The sequence below is a fragment of the Emydura macquarii genome, unplaced genomic scaffold (assembly GCF_026122565.2).
Source record: "Emydura macquarii macquarii isolate MOO-44397 ecotype Brisbane River unplaced genomic scaffold, CSIRO-AGI_Emac_v2 contig_1229, whole genome shotgun sequence".
In the NCBI taxonomy this organism is placed as follows: domain Eukaryota; kingdom Metazoa; phylum Chordata; order Testudines; family Chelidae; genus Emydura; species Emydura macquarii.
In genome coordinates, this window is record NW_027131366.1 from 275,273 (window position 1) to 294,158 (window position 18,886).

The 18,886-nt window shown below is 42.4% G+C and overlaps 1 protein-coding gene across 1 annotated transcript in view; it reads left to right on the forward strand.

The window, feature by feature from the left end:
* The first annotated feature begins 16,415 nt into the window (after positions 1-16,415).
* Positions 16,416-18,886, forward strand: part of ASB2 (ankyrin repeat and SOCS box containing 2) — a 36,444-nt gene continuing 33,973 nt past the window's right edge. Inside the window, exon 1 of the mRNA XM_067547037.1 lies at positions 16,416-16,669. The gene's annotated coding sequence lies outside the window, so the exon portion shown is untranslated. The remainder of the gene's footprint in view (positions 16,670-18,886) is intronic.

Genomic DNA, 18,886 nt, shown 5'->3' on the forward strand with positions numbered 1-18,886 from the left:
AATGCTTTGACAGAACCTGTGAGATTCTCTCAAATACTTTCTGGATCCAAAGACACAGGGCTAGATCTTTAGCTGGGGTAAATCAGAATAGTTGATTTGAAATGAATGGAGATAAGATCTTCTAAATCAACATAGGAACTGGTCCAATAATTCTGACAAACACATCTAATGATAAAGGGAGGCATTATCCAGTCCACTCCATGCAAGTGTACATAGTAAGAAATTGACTAAAAGCATCTGGAAATAGATACTGATGAATTCTACCTGGGCAGGGCAATTGCCAGAAAGCTGGCAGAGGTGGCTCCTGGGCCAGTTACCACCCCACTGTGACTACTCCTCTGCCACTTTAACTTGTGCTGGGCAGGTCAGGATCATGGAACCAACATCTTCCACTGCACCCAAGCAGAACTCAGGTGGGGTGAAGAATCTGTTCCAAAAATCTGTGTGTAGGATCTAAAAGGGAGGATAGTAGAAAATACCCGTTTTCTTCATCAAGTTTGTCACTTCACTAGGAAAAAACATCTGTTAATGGTTAGGGATCTATTCTTACTTTGAGTATTTATGCGTGTAGTTTCTAGTGTATCAAAAAAAAAACAAAAAAACCAAGTTGTGTTTCCATTGATCCTCTATGCACGCTATGTAGATCAAATTTTGCTCTGTTACTTCAGTGCACTTCCACTAACTTCACAGGAGCTGCACTAATGTAACTGAAAGCAAAATCTGCCCCTAATGGTCTGTAATATAGATGTGAAACCCGGCAGTGCTGGACTGGTCTTTAGTAACTGACTCCAAGCATGTGGGATGGGTTAAGGTTACAAAAGGCAATACTCATGTCACATGACAGGGTTCAGTGTCCTCCAAAGGCTCCAGGGGTTTCTGTTACATTGTAACGGGGTCACACTCACCTCTCCCCAGCACCCCCTGGCCGAGTGTGTGCCTGCACTCTGTTTGTGGTAGGTCTTCGGGAACTTGGCCGGAGGGCCTCAGGGCCAGGTCCACCCTTTACATACTTCTTTCTGGTTGCTTGTTTTCTCTTTTAAATCAAAAGCAAACAGGCTGCATGTGAAATAAAAATCCCTTCCGGGAACAAGTCCAACAAGGCCTCTCTCAGTGCTCTCTGTAAATCTCTTTATCTGCAGCTCTATCTCTGGACTCAATCCTCAATCAGGGCCTATGGCAGCACCCTGGTTCAAACTGTCTCTCAGCCACTTCTGGGCTCTCTCAAATTGTCCCTATTTTGGTTTCAGGGCTCCCTCCCTGGAGACAATGTCTTCATCCACTCAGGGCCTTTCTGGCCCAGCTAGCCACTGCAGTTCAGTTCCCCTTCTGGGGAGGCCAGAAGTCCAAGCCACTTTCCCAGTGTCTGGTGCAGGGTACCCAGGCCCATCCTCTACTCTGGGACCCTGCCCAGAGACCCGAAAGATAGAAGCCATCCACCATGTCCCTTTAACTACACTGTGTTGGAAGAATGTGAAACAAATAAGGTGAAAGACTAAATAATAATCTTGCTTTAGAACCCAGATAGACTAGGATGCAAATTAAAAGATGCAAATATGAGTGAGAGCATAAAGTTAAACTCGCCCCCAACTTGTAAAAGTTTTGTCTGTCAGTCATGAGAAGAGATAAGGGAACATATTCAAGCAGGAGTTGCTAATCAAGTAGCTGGGAGGGGGAAAAGGAGAAAGGCTGACACTACAAACCCCACTTCTGCCTCCCTACCCCTCCCATGAGGTACAAAGGAGGCAACGTCAAAGACCCCAGACCCCCCAAAATGGAACATGACCATCTATTGGAGGGGGTGGTACCGGGAGGGGACCTTGAGGTATAATTAATCCTAACAAGAAAAAGGAGGGAGAAAGGGGGCTTTGTCGGCGTAAGGAGCCATTGTCAGAGCAGGAAAGAAGTTCTGTCGGCGTGCGAAACGATGGTTGGGGGAGGAGGGAGTTCTATGGGCTCATAGAACTACAGTTATGGGAAGGGAAGCCCAACTGGTGTGAAGGACTATGATTTTATGCATGCCTGTTTTGACCTCAATAAACCCATCACATTGCCTGCAGACTGGACTCTGGACTGTGGCTTTCCAGCAAACTGTGTCTGCGAACCGAGACTGGGAAGGGGCAGGGGAAAGCCCTAACATGCTGCATTACTTCAAGATTCCTTGGGCAACTTCCCTGCGGTCTCTGCACATTCTTCACCCTTATGTCAGGGCCTTGTCCTGGTTGAGTCCCAGCCACCAGCCCTGAGTGCCTTCTCACTCCCACCATTTTTGCCAGCACTACTTTGTCCCAGCTCTTGTAATTTTCCCAGCCAGCCACACCATCCACATACCTCCAGCTTCAGCAAGAAACTGATCTCAGTCTGGCTGGCCCTGCAGCTCTTCTTATACTAGCCTGCTGGGCCCTGATTGGCTGCTCCCTGCAGCCCCTTTCTGATTGGCTGTATCCCACATAGTCAATCTAGGTAGCTTGGAGGATACCTCCAGTACACTTTTCTAGGGCAGGATGTGGCTGGGCCAGGTGGCCTCCAGCTGGGGTTCTCAGGGCCTGCTCCATCCCTTCACATACAATTTTTTGGTTGCTTGTTTTTTCTTTTAAATCAAAAGCAAACAAACATGATTATGAAACACTCCTGCCCACCTAAACACTGAACCAATAACCACAGACATGTTTTTATCCCTATTTTAAAAATACACAGATTATTTCTTTTTATAACATAAGAGTTTTGGTTCTGATTATACACTGCAAAATAAAAAACGTGTCTAAGGAGGTGCTGCTGTAATATCAGCGTGTCCTGTTTAGGCTGTCTCGCTGAGGCACTGTTTGCATATTCATCTAGCTCTTGTTTGCAGAAAGTGGAGGTTTTAGGAAGGTTTTTGTTATGAAACACAGCCACAAATTTCCTCTACAGATTGAAACAAAGCATTCGATGTTTGACTTCTAGATCATTTTATATATTATGCAATGCAGTGGTTCTCAACCAGGAATACGCATACCCCTGGGGTACGCAGAGGTCTTCCAAGGGGTACATCAACTCATCTAGCTATTTGCCTAGTTTTACAACAGGCACTAACGAAAGCACTAGCGCAGTCAGTACAGACTAAAATTCCATACAGACAATGACTTGTTTATACTGCTCTATCTACTGTTCACTGAAATGTAAGTACAATGTTTATATTCCAGTAAGCAATCTTTCAGTAATAGTGTGCTGTGACACTGTTGTATTTTTATGTCTGATTGTGTAAGCAAGTAGTTTTTAAGTGAGGTGAAACTTGAGGGTCCACAAGCCAAATCAGACTGGAAAGGTTGAGAACCACGGATGCAATGTGTGTGCAATGTGTGGTAAACTGTCCTAATGCATGTGATCATGTCTCCCTCTACTGGCTCGCCTCAGCAACTACAACATTCTGCTGCTTGTTCACAGCTTCAGGATTCAGTAATTCAGGAGCAGGCAGCTTGTGCTTTTTGGTGATAAAGATCCAAGGTGCAATCCCTGCTAGTGATCATGGTATACTTGCATACTTGTATACTTGTATACTGCAATGGGTTGGTATATATACAAGAATGAAAATCCCAGAAGTTTACTATTATTTAGAGTTATTTTTTGTATACTGTTATAATGCATAATTAGACTAGTATCTATAAAATAGGCACAGCATAGACCATATAAAAGTCCCTGCACTGACATGGTAATATGCTTCAGCTCTGACCTTGAAGGATCCACTCTACATTTGAGCTTTTCTGCTGAGATGCCCAAAGAGGTCCAATTTGTGCTGTTGTGGTGGGTTTTGTGATGGGCGCATCTACCCACTGCTACCTGCATTGAGACCTCCAAACATATCTCTCGCAGGACACTGTACTTCTGATCAGTGCTGGCTGGATATGGCCTGGTGACCTAGAGAGTCCCTATATCCAGTTTTTAATCCCTTGAAACAAAAACCTTTCCATTCTCAGCAGCCACATGGAGCTCACCAAATTCCATAGACTCTGTCACCACATGCTCTGATGTTCTTATAACACCTCATGCTCTGTTGCTTATACACACAATATGTCACAATCATCCACTGTCCAGTAGAACTATTTGATGCTGAGCTTAGATTCATATATAGATACCTCTGTGATGGGTGCCTTGGAAATACCGAGAGTAAACAGGTGTACTGGGACTGCTTCATACACTATTGAAACCTAGCCCTCTTTGGGACAGAGCATAGCAGCCATTCTTTACCAACCGCGCTGTATGACACAACTGGTTTTTAGTTAGTGAAGAAAAATGCATGTAGCACACACTGCAGGGGGGAATGTTGGCAGACAGCATTTACTTCTCCACATTGTTTATCCCTTGCTTGATGTTTATCAGATCTACATCAGGCTTCGGTCTACACTGCTGCCAGCGGTCAATAAAGTACATAAGCTTTCAAGTACATAAAGTAGTTTGCGTATCTCCCATTGACGTACTTACATTGCCATACCGCGGTGTCTTCACTATGCTGCGACGACCGGATATGCCCTCCAGTCAATGCAGCCTTACTCCTTTCTGGGAGGTGGCTTAATGGCGTTGACCAGAAAACACTTACAGGATCAATTGAGCAGGTCTCCATGACCCGCTCAATTGATCTGCTGCATCGATCCCCAAGGAGCTGGCAGTGTAGACATACCCGTCCTGCAAAAGTGCCATGGGTTGCTTAATGGCCACAAATAGTCAGAGGTTTCAGCTTTCTTCTAAAGCTCCTGGGGCAGATCCTCAGCCTGTACAAATTATCACAGTTCCATTGATTTCAATGAAACCAGGACAATTTACACCAGCTATAGATGTACCCTAGTATTTCTAGGAGCAAAGGGACCCTCAGCACAAAGCAAGGCCATTGGCTCAATACTGAGTCAGAAGGAACAATTATTAAGTACCAAGATGATAGGAGTAGGTGCCTTAAAAATACCACAGATGGATGGTGGATAATAGAAGAGTGTCATCAATACCTGTGGCATCGATGGCCACCTATCCGAGCCCAGTTAAAGAAGTCCTGACCTTGCTTGCCTGATGCCTGTGGACAGACACAGTAGTCTGTTGGCGGCTCAAATGGAAAAAAGACTCCGAGCTTATAATGTATTAATGGTATGACACAAGTCAAGAATTTTCAGACACAGATTGATACTTCAGCCTTGCTGTATGTTCTTGTGACTGTTTTGCTGTTGTCCATAACATGGTTGAACAGATTTTCCTATTTGGTTTGGGTTATTTTGCCATTTGTGCAACAATCTTTTCTGTATTTGAGTTTTCCAGGAGGGTTAAGAAGTTTCTAAATACAACTAAAACAAAACTGGGAGCTAGTTGTAAATATATTTGGGAAGCAGATTCTACTACCTTCAGTCAAACTGAACAATACCTTACTCCTCAGCTAGTCACACTGAAATTAAGGGAACTACATGTGTAGTAAGGTGCTATTCAGTGTGAGCCAGGGCAGAAGAATCTGGCTATTTATAGAATAGGGATAGGAATTAAACTAAATCAAGTTAAGGCCACTTTAATTCTGTCAGGCTGTTCACACATGGATTTAATGCAGTGTAACTAACCCACTTAAATTCATACCTTTAGTTAATTTGGATTAATTTTTCTTGATGTCCCTGGCTAGACAAGCACTCAGACAGTCTCCCTGCTGGCCCTTTCTCACTACACAGTCATTCTGCTGGTAGGTTTGGAGAGGTCAGCGGGGAGGTGGGTTTTTCTAGGAGCTCCCCTCCATCAGAGCCTCCTCCCCCTAGGAGCACCTCCTTTCAAATGAACTCTGGTAGCCTTTTGTCAAGTCTGGGTGTTCATTAGTCAATCACCTCGGTAGTTACTTACAGTGGCTGAGATAGGCCGATTCTCCTTGAGCAAGCCCCTCTCCTCTTAAAGGGGCCAGGCCCCCTGCGACAATATGTATAAGTTTAAAAGGGTCCAGTTCCTAAATAAATGATTATGGGATGATATTTAGCATTTATTCCAAAGAGAGAGAGAGAATGAATTAATATAGGAAAGAAGGGGGGGGAAGAGGTTATGTTTTCTCCATTTTATTGACCAATCTTGTCCCCTTGCATATTTATGTCTCATTATTGTCCAGTCTGTTGATCATTGCAGTGGCTAGAACTCAGGAGCCTGCCAAATTATGAGCTAAGCATGTGGTTATTTTTAACTAAGTTAAACTTTACACATTCCCATGGCCCCTTGTGCAACTGACATACACTGGTGTCAGGTGACATTCTGTCCAGACACTTACGCTAAATTTAACTTCTCTTGACAGATATGGGGCAAACAATTAAATGTCAGCCCTGCAAAACAAACTTGTTGCATTACGATTTCCATTTAGAAGAGAAATAAAATCCTTCTTGCCTTCTTATTCATAAACAAAGCAGTTGGTGCAGTATGTCTAAGCTTTCTCAGAGGTTGTAATAGTAGAGTTCATTTGGACCGAGCTTTAGATGATGAAATTAGACACGTTTCAATTCGATTGTACAGCAATGAGTAAATAGAGATGACAGTGCATTGTGGCTTTAGCATATTCGGTTCTAGTCCTTTTATAGCTCTCATCACCATAGTATGAGTGCGCCTTCCAGAAGTGCATTAAGTGACATGACTACACTTCTGTCCTTTGTGGTTCTCTCTTTCTTTCTCTCTTCTTCTCCCCATATTAGTATACATTCAGAGGGCCCAATTCTGCCCTCAATTAGGCCCCAGTCCAGCAAAGCCCTTAAGCATATACTTTATCTAAGTAAGTGAGTAGTTGCAATTGAATTTCATGAAGCTAGTCACATGCTTAAGGTTAAGCACTTGTTTATCAGCTTTGCTAGATTGGGATTTTAGGGGGATGCATCCCCTATTGACTTCAGCAAGATTTTTTTCTGACCCTTAAGAGTTTTAAGGAAAGTCAATACGGAATGCAGCAGACCTATCTTCATTGAAGGAAGGTGAGGGCACGATTGACAGTAAAAAGTCACACACAGTCCTACTGTACACAGTGAATGGAAGAGTTGAAAAGAGTGCTTCCAAATCACAGCTCTAATGGAAATGTCCTATAGAATTTGCTAAAGAATAACCTTTCTGTAGGATTTTAGAACTAGTCTCTAGAACTCTAGAGAAGGAGTATTATAATACTCAGGCCTATACACAACATCAACTACTCTTGCTGGAAGGTTGCAATGTAACACTCCTTTATTTCTTAGGATCCAGAACACCACCACACAGTAACCAAAAAAGGGAGAGACAAAACAAGCTGCACCGTAAGGCAGAAAGGCATAGCTCTACCCACCTTTTTCAGAGCCAACTCTTTTCCAACTGACTGAGACCCAGATCACATGCCTCACTTTCACAACAGAGAATTCTCCCCCACTCTTAAAGTGATAGCTTGTAATTCCAACCGTTTTCAATACAACACAGGTATGATTATCTATTAAATTCTACAGGTTGTGTTAAAAAGACTACTGAAAGGATCATTTGTTGACCTGCCCCAAAGTAGCCCCAAGCTAATCACAAGCAGTGATAGGGGGCCACTAAGGACCAGGGTTAGCTCCTTTTCCCACCATTCAGTATATGCAATTGGGGATAAATATCTCCTTAGAAGATCAAAGATACCCCTACATTTTGGCTCTCAGGACCTCTGAAAACTGACTCTGTAGGGTCAGTTGCCTTATCCCTTTATAGAAAAGTCCTATAAAATTTGAGAGAGTAAACCAACAGAGTTCTTATAGAAATTCTACAGGGTACCATAGAAATATCTTTTAAAAACTATAAAATTTAATATGGATGGATACCCTTTCTGTCAGATTTTAAACCAGCCTATGGAGTTTAATAGAGAAGCATGTCCCTACCATAGCTTTCCATAGATTAGTTTAAAATTTCTATAGAACAATCATTCTCTCTCACATCCTGTAGGATAGTAAGGCAGTGATTCAGAAACAGTGGCTTTGGCCATTACATTCACTGTATGAAGAAGAATGATATAGACTCTTATAGAGCATATTATGGTCATTCTTGCCTGCATCCTTCCCTCTAATACCCTCAAAATAACGGGTCTCTAGCTAACCAGATCTATCTTCTTCTATTTCTGAAAGGTCAAGAAAAAGAACAAACCTTTAACTATAATGTTGCTAAATCTCATTATAAAATAGAGATGATATTTGCCCAACAAAGAAGAGCGGAAAGGCGGTGTTTACCCCCCAAAAGGAACACGTCTTTGTTTACATAGTCAAAGAGGTTTTATTCATTGCGCATTATAATTACATTTCACCTGTACTTTATTCCCTTTTCATTTTGAGTCTGTGTACTTGTCCTTATGATGATATTTGCAGAGAGAGGCTGAGACTGTAATAACTGCAGGTTTTTCCAAGGTTTATTAGTTATCAGGACCAGCCTGAGTCAGCAAGCAGCTAAAATGGTGCCGAAGAGCTCAGATATTTGTTGTTCCCCTTGATGCTAATGTACTATCTATCTCCAAAAGAGTGAGGACTCCCTCTGGGCTGTAACTGAGGTGCAGAAAACGGTCCCTATGCAGAAGTGGATATAGCACATTCAACTACAATGCTGAACCACTGAGCCAGTGAGCTCTCAGTCACACTAGTATAAATCAGAAATCATTCACCTTAATGTGAGAGGAGACTCAAGTCTTTAGACTGATAACTTGAGGATAGCAGGGAGAAATGTTTTGCCCCAAACTATTTTTGGCAAACAAACAAACAAACAAACAAAAAAGTTCCAGAGGGGTAGCCGTGTTAGTCTGTATACAGCAAAAACAATGAGAGTCCTGTAGCACTTTAAAGACTGACAAATTTAATTTCTGCAGGCTTAAGCTTTCGTGGGCTGCAACCCACTCTGTCAGATGAAAAAAAAAAAAGCACAGATGTGGCAACACCGAAACATTTAGCAAATTCACGTCAATTTTACCACACTGCTTCTGTTGGAAAAAAAATCTGAATAAAAACATTTCATTTTGACATTTAGGAAATAAAACATTTTTATTTTTTCATTCAAAATGACTCTTGTTTCTAAATTTAAAAAAATAACAATAAAAACGTTTTATATCAAAATGAAATGTTTCCATTTTGCCAATACAAAACATTTCAACCTGAAATGAATATTTTCTTCAATTTTTTTTGGAATTGCCAGTGAACTAAAAAATCACCAGCTCTAATTCTGTGTTGATTGGAAGAATTGAATGACTTTGCAGTCTTGGGGCTTTGGATAGTAGAGCCACCAAGAAATAATGTATGCTGTAGATGTCGCACTTTAGGGATTACCCACGTCTTGGCATAGTTGATATCACACAACTTTTTCATGAGAAGTGTCATAGAATTTAAGGCCAGAATGGACCACCAGATCATTTAGTCTGACCTCCTGTATATCCCAGCTACCAATTCCACTTAGCACCCACACACTAAAGTGCTGCTGGCTTATTGCCATCATCATATAAGCATGACCAAATCAATCAGTTCTCAGCCCATCCCTGCTATGCAAAGGAAATTGATACCTTCATCTATTGAAATTACTGTCCCTTTGTTATCCCCCTGAGATGGAGTTTTAGTAGCAATGTGGGGGTAATACTGTGAGAGAGAGAGCAAATGTTTGTTGTACAGCAATGGAAGGCAGGAACTCCTGAGTTCTATTCTTAGCTCTAACACGGACTCCTTCTGTGGCTCTGCTCTTCAGCCTTCTGCCTTCATTTCCCCAGCTACAATACTTAGGTAATAATAGTCTCCGTCCCCTGTTGTTAGGATCCATAAGTGCAAAGCACTGCATAAATGCTAAGTATACTTGTTTCTCCTCTTTTAGAATTGTATTTCAATATATTTTATTGGTTGGCATTTTTTGCTAACATAACTCTAAATGTGAAAATTGAAATGCACGGTATAAACAATGTTTTAAAATTAAGAATTTGGTTACAAGGTGTGTAAGTGCTGAGGAATCTTAAATAGAAGGCAGATATTTGCCAGATGGTATAAAATAAAAAAACCATCTACAACAAAATGTAGGTCTACTGAAAATCATTTGCTTTTTCATTGAAAGGCACCAGGGTTGCTGGCTGAGTGTAAAGTGGGAGAGATGCATTTGGTTTTGCTGCTTACACATAATTATCTTTGAGAGTGTGTAATGGTAGTGAAATACAGCAGGCACGCCAAATATAAATCAGTAGTGGAATCCCATTCCACATTGAAATCAATGGGAGTTGTGACATTAACATCAACTGGAGCAAGAACTGGCACCAGATTTTGAGAACAACGACTGTAAAATATGAGTGCATGTACTTTGCATATTTTCCCGATGAACTACAACACCCATAATGCATTGCACCTAAAGAATAAGCAAAAGCTTAGAAGAGCTCTATGTTGCCCATGACCAGTGTCACGCTCCAGGTAACCAGTGACTAGAGTATCACCGTGGACTATGGCAAAGAAGGTAGATGCTGTGATTTAATCTGCCATAAGAAATTCAGGTCAAACAGAAAACCTAGTTAAACAGCTGTTCTGCAAATGCATAATGTAAGAAGTCCCTTTAGCTAGATCTTCTTGCATCTCATATTCCCTGTCTCTTTTCAGCACCAACTTTCTGCATATGTTTGAGAACTACCATGTCTGAATGGTGGGCTGAAATGAAGCGGTTCGATTACCTTTTGGAATCATAGTATCCCTCAGGGACAGACAGTCTGTTGTATCTATTTAGTACCTTCTTGCTTTCTCAGTGATGCCGGAACTCATCTGATCCAAACTCTTGAGTGTAGCAGAGTTTAGGCATCATTAATACCAGTGCACTACTGAAAGGGAAGAGGACATGATTGCTTTCTATGATGAGGTGACTGGCTCTGTGGATGTAGGGAAGGCGGTGGATGTGATATACCTTGACTTTAGCAAAGCTTTTGATACGGTTTCTCACAGTATTCTTATCAGCAAGTTAAAGAAGTATGGGTTGGATGAAAGGACTATAAAATGGATAGTGAACTGGTTAGAGCATAGGGCTCAACGAGTAGTGATCAATGGCTCCATGTCTAGCTGGCAACCAGTCACAAGCGGAGTTCCCCAGGGGTCGGTCCTGGGGCCGGTTTTGTTCAACATCTTTATTAATGATCTGGAGGATGGGGTAGATTGCACCCTCAGCAAGTTTGCGGACGACACTAAGCTGGGGGGAGTGGTAGATACCCTGCAAGGTAGGGATAGGATACAGAGTGACCTAAACAAACTGGAGGATTGGGCCAAAAGAAATCTAATGAGGTTCAACAAAGAAAAGTGCAGAGTCCTCCACTTAGGAAGAAAGAATCCCATGCACAGCTATAGACTGGGGACCGACGAGCTGGGCAGCAGCTCTGCAGAAAAGGACCTGGGGGTAACGGTGGATAAAAAGCTGGATATGAGTCAGCAGTGTGCCCTGGTTGGCAAGAAGGCTAATGGCATATTGGGCTGCATTAGGAGGGGCATTGCTAGCAGGTCACGGGAAGTGATTATTCCCCTCTATTCGGCATTGGTGAGGCCGCATTTAGAATATTGTGTCCAGTTTTGGGCCCCCCAATACAAAAAGGATGTGGACAAGTTGGAGAGAGTCCAGCGGAGGGCAACAAAAATGATTAGGGGGCTGGAGCACAGGACTTATGAGGAGAGGCTGAGGGAACTGGGCTTGTTTAGTCTGCAAAAGAGAAGAGTGAGGGGGATTTGATAGCGGCCTTTAACTACCTGAAAGGGGGTTCTAGGGAGGATGGGGCTAGGCTGTTCTCGGTGGTGGCAGATGACAGAACAAGGAGCAACGGTCTCAAGTTGCAGGGAGGGAGGTCTAGGTTGGACATTAGGAAAAAGTTTTTTACTAGGAGGGTGGTGAAGCACTGGAATGGGTTACCTAGGGAGGTGGTGGAATCTCCATCCTTAGAGGTTTTAAGCTGCGGCTTGACAAAGCCCTGGTTGGGATGATATAGCAGAGGTTAGTCCTGCTTTGAGCAGGGGTTGGACTAGATGACCTCCTGAGGTCCCTTCCAACTCTAATATTCTATGATTCTATGATTCTATGTTCATACTAATTTGCCCATGAAGGCTTTTTAATCATGAGACAGTAAAAATATTTCTATTTGCTGACTTTATACCTCCAATCAGTTGGGGGAAAAATGCTTTCTAGTCTCCTTGGGTTGCATGCACAAATTTGGTTTCTGCACCAGTCTTAGCTGCATCCTGATGAGAAGCAGAGCTTAAGGGAACTGAAGAGCTGATTAGTTAAAACAAGGGGAAGGCGAGCTTGCAAGCAAATCTAAAGTTCAAGCAAAGGTTAAAGCTGCATTTAGAAACTACTGTTGGTTACTTTTAAGGAAGTAAGAAAAGGAACCTGCTTTTTTATTTAGCAGGTTTTCACATGGTCTCTTCCTTTTTCCTCAAACTCAGATATCCCTTTGTGCACCCCATTCATGAGACCCTAATCCACGTCCCTCAGCCAGCATGAGCTGGCTAATTACATTGTTTGTCTGTGTAGAGAGAAAACAGACAGATATTAATGTGCAGCATCTGAGTCTGAAAGCAATCCCAGAAAATGACATGGCTTTATGTATTTGTTTTTGCTGGTGACATTTTGTAATCTTTTGGAAGTGTCTTGGTATTAAGTATTAAGTATTAAATTAAGACGCACAACTGCGTGTGTCGTTGGGAAGAATATTAACGAATCTTCTACAATCATGATTATTACTATGCTTTGAATGTGTTGTAATAGACCTATAGCTTTGTTTTATTGAAAAATAAATGCAGTGTATTTCTGTACAGTCGTACTTCAGCAACTAATACTTCGAACTTCCAGAGCAGTTTCATCCAAAGATATAAAATTACTTAATTAGGACCTGTTCCTGCCATCCTTACTCACTTAAACAGTTTTTCCTCAGGCAAATAGTGGCTTCACACCAGTGAGATCTCAGGATTGAGCCCCAGACACCCCTGTGAGGTAAGTTAAGTGTCATTATTTCCATTTTGCAAGTGGGGAAATTGAGGCACAGAGACGTTGAGTGGCATGCACAAGGCCTCAGAGAGAGTCAGTGGTATCTGGGAATAGAATCCAGATCTCCTGATGCCCAGTCCTGAGCTTTAATTATAAAATCATGTTTCATTGCAGGAAAAATCTGAGAAACTACCATACGAGGTCAAACAAATAGTCCACATATTCCAGTATCCTGCCCTGAGCAATCAGTTGTATCAGATGCTTCTAAGTAAAGCAAATATGCTTTATACAGTTGTGGCTATCTGCACAGGCTGCAGGGTCTTTCATTTATGAATGAGGACTCCTGTTTTGTTCCCAGGGTGATTCTAATTGGTAGCAGGAAAGGTCATTGCTGAAAATTACACTGCTCAATGTTTGCAGGTAAAAGGAGCCTAACAGGAAAACCTAAATGCTACATTTAAAAAAAAAATGTAAAGGTGAAAGTAAAGGTGAATAAATATTTACATATTATTAAAACACATTTTCAAAGCCATTGTTCTTACCCATGTTCTGCAGGGGGGTGGGGGGGATCTCTGAGTAAGTTCTAACAGCTGTCAGCTTTGGCCCCTCTCCTGGGCAATGGAACTATGAGTCTCACTGCCCTGTCCCTCATGAACCCTGTTGAGAGGAAGCAAACTGTTCTCTTCAGTTGTGTCATTGGCCTACATGCTCCACAGGTCCCCTGGGAGCTGTATGGATCAAAGGGAATCAGTGGGAGTCCACAAGCACCTGTTGGGAGGACTCTGTACCAGCTCTGTATCTCTTGTGGGTTGTGGGTCTTCCTTCCTGCATTTCCTGGCAGCACAGCTCTGATGGGGGATGATATGTGTCTTACCCTGCCTTGCCCCACCCCTATCTCTATCCCTTTCCCCTCCTGCCAGCCTTCCCACTGCCCACTGCCTCACCCCTTGCAGATCCAGGACCCACAGTGCATCCTCCACAAGGTGCCTGGGGTAAGGTAGGACAGTGCCATGGAAGAAGTGCTGCCCCATTTCATGCAGGAAGAAGACACTGGCACATGGAAGGTCCTTTCCTCAGGTGAATCTTGGGGCCAGATTTCGCCCCCCCTCCCAATACCATTTTCTAATTAAATGCTCAATGCGGCAAGGTACTGAGCACTCTGGCCCCAACCTAGCACAGCGCGAGCTTGACTGAGTGCATGAATAGTTTCATTGAACTCAGTGGGACTCCACATAATCCAGTGGCTCTGATGGCAGGGTTAGAGCCTAAGAAACAAGCAGCAGGGCATTCTTGCAGGGGTAAAGAAAGGGAAGGGAAAAGGCTCCACAAGTGAAATGAACAGTGGTTATCATTTAAAAAAAACCCAGAAAAGGTTTTAGGTTCTGTTTAAAAGTGGAGAAGGGGATGCTGAGCTGATTGTCAAAAGTGCACAAGGTTCACAGCACCGCAGCAATTGCTCCTTTGACTGCCAACCTAAGTGGTGGGTTACAGTGCTTAATTTGTAATGAAAGAGAGGCCAGGTCTCAAGCAATTAGGTGCTGGGGCTCAAGCAATTTTTTTTATATTCATAGCTGATGCAGCAAGCCCAGTGGTGACGGGGCTCTGAACTGCCAAGCCTGAGCCCCGGCACCAATTAATCACTGGTGGAATACCTTAAATGTGGACTGAAAAAAAGAATTGCTCTAACATCATGCAGTCATGAAGGAAAGCACATTCACCAGACAGCTCAAAGGGAAGATGCATGACATGATGGCCAATGCACATCACACCAGAGCAAATCGGTGAAGGAGAAGGAACGAAGAAGGGGTAACTAATGCAGGAGGGGTCTAAAAGAAGAGCAGGTGGACTGAAAGTAACCTGATGAAGCAGTATTACTAGGTTGGCTCCATTGGAGGTCACCTGGTTGAGCATCAGCGCGATGGGTATAAAAACCCACCAGGCTCAGGCTCAACAAGGTGTTCTCAAATGGAGGAAAGGGCCACCCACTATGAGCTTGCCCTCCATTTCACCAATAGAACCAGCCTGGTAAGTGCTGGGAGAAGGAGTACTGGTATCTGCTGATTTCATATCATGCCTTTTCTCCACAGTTGTTGCAACCAGGCATCTTCTGGGCAAATGACTAGTAACCCTCCTTGGCCTCAGACAAATGGTATTTTTCTTCTTCCAGCAAACATATCCATGTTAATTCATGTATACACAACCTGCTGCCCTAGTACAGCCCTTTGCAACATAGTGGGGCATTGTGGCACTTTTACCTTAGTTTCCCCTTGGTCTGTCACAACTCCTCTCAACTACCAATGCCTTCCAGGCTACTTCAGTGACTTTGCCTTCTGATAAGTCACATTTACTCCCACCGCTTCTGGTGTACCCATGTCCCCAGGCCTTACCCTCAGGCCTGTAAATATTTCTTCCTCCACTGTATTGGGGCACACCACATTCCTTCTTCCTCTTGGCTGCAGCGGTCTTCTAGGACTTGTGAACAGGCCTTTTCACTCCCCTAGCTCCAGGGGTCTGCAATAATCCCAGGCAAACCCTAGCCCTCTCATTGGCCTCTGGCCCTAGGCTCACTTAGGCTCCTTCCCCTGGCCCTTACCATAAGCAACCTAAGGGCCACACCTGTTTTCCATCAGGTCTTCCAATAAAGAGACTCCCCCCACCCCGGTTCTCTTCCTCAGTCAGCCCTCAGGTAGGAGCATTCAGTCTACACTCCTCCCCAGTCAGCCTCCTACTGCTGGGCTTTCTTCTTTTTAAGTCCCACATCCTGCCCAGGTGTGGCAGAGTGGGGCTAACTGAATGGGGCTGACTGGCCTAAGGTTTCCCAGGCCTTAAAGGGGCAGGTCACCCCATCACCCAGGCCTAGTTATTTTCAGTCCACCTGCTCGTCTTTTAGACTTTACCTAGATCAATATTATCTATTCCTTGTACAACTTGCTCTGAAGGCCAGGTGTGAGGTGCATAGCCACCATATCACATACACTGGCCTTAAGCTGTCTGGGGAATGGTCTTTCCTTCATGTTCACATCCTATTTAGAGCAGTTCTTTCTCTGGAATAAACATTTAAGGAATATTGTGTGGGATTGTTTCACATGTGCTTTTGTCATATCCTGGAAGTTCTAAAAATGTGGGCTCAATTAATTCTGGTAGCCTTAAAATACGCTAAACATTAAAACATCAGCCAGCACCCACTGTCCTGTTTGCCCTATGCTGTTTATGCAGCAGCAGCAGCTGCAGAAAAAACAGGTACAGTAGAAAATCTGCCTTTGGCTTTCCACAAAAATAAATGAAACCCTCCAGGACCAGATCCTTTATATCAAAATTATATTTCAATTTCTTTTTTTCTTTTAAGTTCCAGAAACATATCCATATATGGTCTATTTTTCAAGGACAATAAATAATGATGTAACAGAAAGGTCAACCTTGTGTCATTTAGCTACAGGATGTTTGATGAAGTGAAGTTCTACAAATTAAAGCAACACAGAGGAACTTTAGGATGGGTAAAAGTTCTCCAGTGCATCTTCAAACAGGAAATCTGAGATTCAGAACAACTTATATTTTGGCTGGTAATAGTTGATCATGGGGTGATCCAGAAATAAACTACAGGCTTCAAAGAGAGAGCATTTCAAAGCTGCCCTGCAGTAGATCAGCACACCCAGGGAAAGAAGAGCGATGAATACCAAAGAGGATTTTCTTAACTGAGACTTATTGAAGGAGAGAACTCTTTGCAGCATTATTGTTTTGTTTCAGAAACCATCAGGTAATGCAAATGTGCATGCTTTAAATTTACTTATCTTATGCAGAATCTATTAACTTGTTATGGTTTGTGTAAATACTTACTCCTATAATACGTTGTAAAACTAACGAAATCTTTTTTTAAAAACGCTCATCAGTTAAATTTAATTTGGAAACGCTTGGAAAGAACCATAGCTGCATGGTTTATTTACTTTTCCTTTACACGGAGAATGTGCACTTGGAACGTTTGCGTGTCTTGTTTCTAAAGCAACACATGGGAAAATAGTTGCTGATGTTGTTATGACATATTTAAGATACAGTAAAGTGCATGTAATATACCAGGTATATACTAGCAAAACAATATTAGCAAATGGTTCCCTTCATTTATATCTCTGAAGTTGTTACTGCAGTTAACTCTAGACTGATGGATACAATTTGGTAGGAAATAAACCCTTTGCATCAAAGAGTTTGTGCAGATTCATGATTTGATGGCATTGTGAGGTATGCCAAACTTACTTCATAAACAGTTAGACACGTTCTGACAGCTGGGACTGGAATGGATTTGTTTACTTGGAAAGTTCCATCTGGAAGCCTATAGTTGCTTTATTCAGCATCGTGTTATAACTTGACCGGCTTGCATCAACCGTTATTGCAAAAAATATATTTGGCTGCTGCTGCTGCTGACATTATTCATTGCTCCTCTAAATATGGTGGTTCTGAAGGTTTTCAAATAGAAAATCTTCTTGTTGTTTAAAAAACCTATGATAGTCTGAGCCATAAACTGCCATAGTTTGCTTGGAAAATTGCAGAGGTTTGACTGGCAAGATAAAAAACAAAATAAGGCCAGATCCTCAACTGGCGTAAATCAACGTAGCTCCATAGACTTCAACCCCATCAGAGGACCTAGCCCAAAAGGTGGAGACCTAAAGGTACAAGTTATGGCCTTGACCATGCAAAGACTGAAGCACATACATAACTTTGCACGTATAAGTCCTTTGACTTTATATGTAAAGTTAAGTATGTATGGAAGTGTTTGTTGAATCAGGGCCTTAAAAACCAAGCAAATACTCTTTAACTCTTTCATTTGGAGTCTCTTAATTTTGTTGTTGTTGTTATTGTTATTGTGATCAATGCCGTTTAATGAAGCATGAACATAGAAACTGAAGTTCTGTATCTACATACAAATTGAGCAGCGTGACATCAATGCTAAGGCAAGATCCCCTGCACTGCTCCTTTAATGAGCTCTTCATTGTCCTTGATCTAGTATCACCTTCTCTACCAGAAAGCAGTGATGCTGCTTCTATGAGTCTTTTGAACAGGGACTGGCAGTCTTGATACATTATGTTTTATGGAAGGTGCTTTCAGTGGAACCTGTTGTTTCATATGAATTGTCATATTTAGTCACTAATTGTATTGAACTAGGGTTCTAGAAGTTGATGAACTTTTTATTCCCTATACTAATATTATTTATTCATATTGGGTAGTGGCTAAAGGACCCATTCAGGGATCAGGGGCCCATTTTGCCAGCCACAGTACACAAACACACTCAATGAAAAGAGTGTCTTGGCTCCAAAGAGCACACAATCCTATAATAACAATGCAACTACAAATGTCCATGTCTTTTACCACAGGGGCAGGTGGTGAGTTTTTACGCACATGGTAAGCAGTTACCCATGTGAGTAGAAACATTGATTTCAATGCAACTATTCATATGTAACTCATTAATGCGAGAAAGGAAGTCATGACCTGGCCTACAATGTTAGCACTTCATTCTTTACCATGTACTTTTGTCATGGTATAGGCCTAACATACCCATGTACATTATGGGTCTGATCTTTTATGCTTTACTTAGGCAAACTGTCATTGAAATCAATCCAATGAAAAGAATAAGACTTCTTAGCAAGTGAGATCTTTTCCTGTGCCAAAATTGCAGGCACAGGCCCTATGTGGAGATGGCTGTGAATTTGAACCCAACTGTTCTTGTTAGACTGAAATGTTAAATTATAGCGCAGTCAGCAAAATGGTGCAATGTAAGGAGTGATCAGTAATGAAGCGATTCAGAACCTAAGACAAAAGGGTTTTGGTAATGAATCGTGATGGGCAAAATTCATCAGTGTTCAGGTTCTGTTCCTATCGGGCACAGCAGGTTTAACCTAACTGCGTGTGAGTTGAGGCTCTTATGAGATTCCAAGTATTGTCTTGAATTCAGGGGACATTCAGAAGTTCAGATCCAAATAAAATG